Genomic DNA, 7,514 nt, shown 5'->3' with positions numbered 1-7,514 from the left:
CACAGACTGTCTGTTTAATGTAAGAAACACTCTCTTTTTGCATCCCTATAGAAGATGACAGCAAGTTTAAAATTCCATCCAATATTAGATCTCACGCACAGGTTAAAGCGTTATCCTCTGGAATTCACTCTGTTCCCACAGCCACTGAATCCCTCACTTGTGCTACTGAACTGGGCCGAATGACTTCACCTAAACCTTTAGTAGCTGACTAATTTAGTGGACGACTATACAGAGGACGTGGAGTAAGGTTTCACAGGGTGAGCGTGTTAGAGAAATGTGCAGTAGTCTGGAATAAGGTGACTGGGGAGCTCAAGATTTATGGGAAGGATTTAGAAGGCACAAATCACAACCGTCCCTGGTAATGGTTCCTCCACAGACGCATTCATTAGACTTATGATTCAGGAACCTAAAAGGCTCTGTTGGCTTGGGTCATAGACGTCCAGGACCATTAAAACTCCATTGTTGAATACACATAAGAATTCATTCAGATGTTTTAATGCCCAGCCTTAGGACTCCACTAATTCCTTGTGTCAAAGTGGAATTCTCTTTTATCTGTTAAAGGTGAAGTGTGTAATTTTCAATTACTTTATTCTATCTCGCTTAATATGCAGAGACAACTATAAGTAAACCACAGGTAGGTTGATTTCCTAAAGAATAAAAGCTGCAGCACTATCAAAACATCGCTCTGATTATACGGTTGTTAAGTCTGACATCACGCATCAACGCTCCTTCAGATCCCAATACTACCAAAAAATCCTTCACCTTTACTTTCAACTTCCTCAACATGGAAAAACTTGAAAGTGTTGCATTAAAACACTCCCTGGACACATTTAAGTGATTTCTGGTATCCTCCACACTGTAAGGACAGCACAGATTAGTTCACTGCCCACTGATTAACTAAATAGATGCTTCCACTAAAAGTTAACTATCCAGTTACCCCTCTTATGAACTGCCTTCATGGGCAGTCCATCTCTGCCAAGGTAAAAGCTTGTTATTGTTAAAAAGGGTATTTCTGTGACTGTGTGTGTAGGTTTTGTCCTGTCCCCAGTGGCTACACTTCCATATTCCAGTTGACAGCCATAGCTGTATGATTTATTCTCTGCTAAACTGTAAAAACAAAATCTTATTACCCAGCAGAAAACTCACTATACAGGCACAAAGCACAAAAGACCTAATTTATGGTATAATTAGATTCATAACCCTAGGCTTTTAGCCAATACTTTCTCTAAAACGATCATAGACGCACCATCAAATGTGCAAAAGTGAACACACAGACACTATACTACTTAATGGCCATTGTTAATATCAGTTCAAACCAGTCTAGACCTCTATTGAAACAATAAACAGCCCATGTGCTACAATGATTTTACAAACAGGTAAAGGGTGTTTTTAGGTATAAAGAGAAGTGCTATCTTTAAAAACCCCTTACACTCTAAAAAATGCTGGGTTGTTTTAACCCAGATTTGGGTCAAATATGGACAAACCCAACCATTGGGTTAAAAAATGCATTTAAAAATTTAACCCAATGGTTGGGTTTGTCTATTTTTGACCCAAACTTGGGTTGAAACAACCCAGCATTTTTTAAAGTGCCATGGTAAAATCACTTTAACAGTTTGGAGTGGCTTTTTTGGAGTAGCAAAATTTTCATAAAACTATCAGTTTTATAATGTCTCCTTTATGTCAATATATTGGGTGGTCTGCCTTCTCTTTGTTAGTACATACCTACATAAGTGGATACAGCATATCTCACAAAGAATTTTTCTCACTCAGACATTTACAGTAAAATAATAATGGAAAGCAGTTACAGAATGTTGACACATGATGGAAAACTTAAATAATTATGCCATAATAGATATGATTAATGCCCACTAATAATATGAAATTAAAGGTAATTTATTAGAAATGTAGTAAAAACATTTAGGAATGGAACATTTCAGAGGTAAAGTCAGCATTCACAAAACCACAATGAATGATTTAGACTCTCAAGTGTTTTAAAGGTAAACTGTAAGATATAGTTCTTTGTAATGTTAAAAAAAAAAAAAAAAAAAAAAAAACAGTGGCTGCACATAATTCTCTGTATCTGCACGCAAATCCTTAAAATGAATCATTGCATCCTATATGAATAGGCCAAATTATAATACAGTAGCTGTAAATCTGGACATGCAGAGAACACTGGAATGAAAAAAATGATCATGTGTGAGGTTACAATGGCTCTCTTTGATGATATTAATACTTGTTTTACACAGACAAATGGCCAATCTTGCACACTAATGTGATGTAATAAGTTTACCCATAAGAAATGGGTAAATTGAATTGTAAAGAAACTGTAAGTGATGCTAGCAAGACTAGCCGCCACATTGTATTGCTATGTGATTGCTAAGACTTTGCTTGCTGGTCCAAATCGAAGAAACCCATTCCAAGTTTTTCCAAAACCCCTAAGCCTAAATATGAGAAACATCAATATATACCTTAAGCAAGCAGCAGTAAAAACAGTAGCATTGAATAAGGCTCTGATAGCTAATGCCATGTGCGATTGTTTTGCGTGTACATGTGCTAGCCATATGCATGTGCCATACAGTAAGTGAATGCTGCTTTCACTCTGCAATGTAAAGCAATAAAGCTCAAGTCCAAAAGCTGCTTTTTAATAAATGTGACAGCCTGCTAGAGTGTGCATTGTACTACATTCAGCATGTATTTCTTTAAGTGTGAGGGTTCTGTGGAGCTTGGCAGTGTGTGTTGTAGTGTGTGTGTTTGTGTGTGTTTACGTTCCTAGTCTGAGCCGCTTCCGATCCCAGTCACTTTCCCAGGATGTGGACCGAGCCAGCGCCGGCTGTTCACATAAACTTTGAGTGATGATAGAATTTTGAGTCTACAACGTGTAGACCAAGAGTACGCACACGCACGCCGATATACACTCTCACACGGTTAAGCCAAGAAAAACAAAAGCCTAACCCTCATACAAACAAAGCGTCCAGAGGTGCTACACACCGCCCACACACAACAAAAATAGATGTGGATGGAAATGACCCATGCGATTGTGTGCGTATGTTTTGTTTCAAACGTTTCCAAGCTTGGTACCATTGAACATTGATTTTACAGAGAAAGATTAATTCATTTCCACTAATTAAATGTAGCAAAAATTCTAATGGACTTTAGGACACATACAATGGTAAAAACATGCTTCTTGGACATGCATGATGGTAAAGGCATCTTTATACGGCCAAGTTAAGGCTGTTCATTTTGCTTAAGTTCCCATTAAGGTATAAAAACATTATTTCTGAACATACCATAAACATTCAAAACGTGCAGTTTTTTAAATGTTTTAAAACATTTTTTGGTTATGCGAAACACTACACACAGACAATGTGCACGGCGTCTCTGGTTTCACAAATTCACGTTTTTATAGTTTAAACAGAGACAATAAAGTCTAAAGGACTTTAAAACTCGTTCTGAAAAGTTTGCGTTTCAAGCCCCCAAGGTGTTGTTGTCATGTAAATGAATGTCCAAAATGCATAAAAATTTTCCGTTTTTAGTTGAAAACGGTGTTGTGTAAATGGCCCCTCATCAAGGCATTAGTAGTCACTCCAAACTGTGAAATAGGCATGCAATACCATGGTACATGACAGGGTTCAGAAAGCTTTTTCAATTCCTGAATTGTAATTGACCGTTCGCAAAGACCTGCCCCTTTAGTTACTGTTGCTATGTCCGACAAGCCATGCCGATCTGTCGTCACGCATGTTCTCACGCAGTAAAAAATACATTGTTGAGCAATTTTGTCATTTTTAAAGAAATTTAAACAATAAATACCATTTTGTGTTGTTTTTTTTAATGTGTCATGACTGAACGCTGTAGCGCCTCGTGAACCGATCATCTCTTCCTGCATTTGTAGCATCGAATAAATATGAATGAGCATCATAAGGAATGTTGTTTCAATCGCAGTACACACCATTTTTCAAGTTCAAGCCCATCTATGTTAATCTGCTAACTCCCCTGACTGCTTTGTTGGACAAAATGGCGGATTCGGCATTATGATTGGTTAGATCGCCTGTCAATCAAACTCCTGGTGAAGGGTCAATTGAATTTCAACTGAACTAGCAAATTTGCAATTTAAATTTGAACTTAAAGCAGAATTCTGACAAAAATTAAAAACAAAAATCATTTACTCATATTTTCCAAAACTGTTTGATTGTATCACAAGATGTATTGTCGCTCCATATTTGAACTGAATGTCACCATGAATGAGATTTGAGAACTACAGTGGAGGGAACATTTTTAGTGAGTGATGACATTTCATCTTTTATATGGCTTCAACAGACTTGAAATATACAGTAGTATATGGTGCTTTTTGTAATTCTTGAAGCTCACCAGCCCGTTTCCATTTATATTCGTTGTATGGCAGAGAACATGCTGTCATCATTTTCTAACTCTCATGTCATTCCAAAGCTGCATCTCCTCAGTAGCTTTTGAAACTCATGGCACTATAAGCTATAGTGTAATGGTACTACTGAGTGTGAAATGGAGGGAAGAAGAGAAAACTGAAATGAAGAAAAAAGCCATTATCCAGCACTCCACATGAAAACACGGTGCTCATTTTTCCTGAGCAGCCGACGCTGGGTAAAGATTTATGAACTATTTATGTTTTTGGGAAGAATTAAGATTCCAGCGTGGCCAAGACTCACCACACAATCCACATCTCAATACTGCACACACACAAACACCATAAACACTTTGGATTGAGGCAGGGGTACAAGAGGTATACGGGCACAACATTCACACACAACAGTGTATCATATTGTGTTTGTGAATATGGCTGATGTGAAATAACTTGGATGATAAAGAATACAGTATGTACATGTTGATTTTGTTGGTGTTTGTGTGTCTGCAGTGTGTGTGTGTGTGTTTTATTGAGTATGCTCTCAGAGCCAGTGTGCATATGTGACACATGCGACTGTGATGTCATGTTTTCATCATTCAGACTGAGATCTGTCTTTAATTTCAATCACTCTCCTGCTCAGAAAGCCAGTCATGTTCACTCTAACCTCATTTACCCTACATGGAGCATTTGAGATCAAAATGTTACGCTAGACTTAGTCTGACATTTCCTTTCATGTTTGTGTTTGGTTAGCATGCAATTTGCAACATAAACTGAACATCATTTTTCATATCTACAGAGGAAATGTACTTTTTTTTATGTACCAGCAAAACCTAAAAGGAAAAAGGAGATTTTCAGTGTTTAAATAAAGCAGCCATACAGTTATTTTACCATGAATAAGGGCTGTTCTTGAGCACAAAATGAAGCAGTGTCTAAAACCACAATAACAAGCATTACTGTTTTTCTCCCAAACCAGTTGAGCTCAAACTTCACCCCACAGCCATTTCTAAAGATTTCTTAAACCCTAATCTTAAACATACAGTATAGTACAGAATGGACAGCGCATCCTGATACATACGGTAGCATTACTGTTTGTCGTGACTGGATCCATCCATGATTTTTCTAGTCTGAAATTTTTAGAAATGCCCCAATAATTTGGATCATTGATATTTTATTGATATCATTATTAATCTAGCATTAACAATCTATTAATGAAAATGGCATTTGTGAAACATTCATCCATCCATTCTCTAAACCACTTGTCCTATAGGATCATGAGATTTTTGAAACAGGCACAGGTAAATTTAGAAATAATTATTCAGTGCTGTATACTATGATACAATCTGATAGCAGCTCTGCACAGAGGTAGAGCCACAGTACTTTCTGGTAAAAGAAAAGTATGCAGGACAGAAAATGTAATTGGGATTGTATCGGTCACATCTTAATTTTTTTTTTTTTAAATAAACAATTTAAGATGACAAACAGATATACAAATTCACCAATCACTAGCATTTATAATACAGTAGCATCTGTTTGCATTGACTCAAGCAGTCTATGAGTCAGTTTGGGACTTGTTCTTGTCAGTTTGGATCTGATTTATGATCACCTGTGAAGCTAGACTGAAATGACTTAATCGCTGTAGTTAGTGTCGTAACGTCTATAAAGAGAGAGAGGAAAAGGGCCTGGGGTTTGTGTTAAACGCTCCTGTAGGTATCATCCTGTGTCTAAAGTGTGTTTTCCTCCCACACACACATATGTGCTCGAGACCCACCCAGGATTGCCCACCCAGAGGTTGGCATGAGAAAGGTGCTTGAGGTTTTGGGATTAGATTTTGTCAGCCTGGCAAGGGTTTCCCTGGCATCCCTGTGTGGCACACTCGTGTCTTTCTCTCCGCTGCTAAATAATGGCCTGTTGAACTTGGCCAGCACTTGTTCTAATATCCTTGAGCTTCTGTCTCGGGACGCTAGTATCAGCCAAGAGAAAAAAAGGGGGAAAATTTCTGTTTTGCTTTATCAGTATACATATTTTTAGTTCTGTTTTGCTTATTTATTTAGTTCTGTTTTGCGTATAGCAATTTTCATTTTTGGGTAAACTATCCCTTTAAGGATGGCCCTGTGATGGACCGGCCATCCATCCAGGGTGTTTCTCTGCCTATGACTCAAGGCGCTGAGTTAAGCTCCAGCATCAACATGATCCTACATGGGACAAGCATTTTGGAAAATGGATGGATGGACTTAAGGAAGGGCTCTTTTGACTTGAGCCAGTAAGCAACAACCTAGCAATAACCGCAGTGTGCATGCAAGTGAGTTTTTGCATGACAAAGTACCTGAGTACCAAAGTACCTCACATTTTCCTGAGAAAACAAAATCATAAAATGTACGACATGAATATTCTTTGAAAACTGTACCAATCATATGAATGTCAATACAAATCTATCTTTTTAACATTTACATGAAAATGATTCAATAGCTCCTTTCGCACAGTAAACCCGGTAAATTACCGTAAAAATGACCAGATTTACATTTCCAGAAAATATATCATATACTATATATGCTGTTAAAACAAGCAATGGTGTGGAGTCTTTTTACCAGTAAAATGACATTCACACATATGTACCAAAACAACAGTAATCTCTGTGATGTCAATCATCAGTTTTATAAAGAGAAGTGCTGTTTCAGTATCTGTCCAATCTGACAACTTTAAAAAAAAAAAATTATTGACATCTGAGTAACAGGCGCTTTTTTTTTTTTTTTTTGCACTTAAACCCTTCTGAAAATCAAGAATAAACCAGATTGGCTGGTTAGACCTGGAATAGTGCCGGTCTATCTGATGGACAAAACAGTCATACTGTTCTCGAGCAAATCTGAGCTGTGGCCTGTTGCATGAACCCAGTTTCAGTTGCTATCCAGGTAAATTTGAGCAAACTCTGGTTTTTGGTGCTCATGAAGGTGAATTGGTTTTTAGCTGTGTTCATCAGCATGACAACTTATGCTACACGGCAGAACCTGCTCCGGAGCAGGTCTTATTCTGGGTTAGAGAACCCAAACCGGACCAATCAGCTGTGAGTAAAGTGACATGTATCTGATGCAATAAAGCCACTCCCCTTTATCTCTCATTCCAAATTAAAGCAGTTTGGAGTGAA

The sequence above is a fragment of the Chanodichthys erythropterus genome, chromosome 5, assembly GCF_024489055.1.
Source record: "Chanodichthys erythropterus isolate Z2021 chromosome 5, ASM2448905v1, whole genome shotgun sequence".
Lineage (NCBI taxonomy): Eukaryota > Metazoa > Chordata > Actinopteri > Cypriniformes > Xenocyprididae > Chanodichthys > Chanodichthys erythropterus.
Note: the sequence above shows the minus strand (reverse complement) of the source record.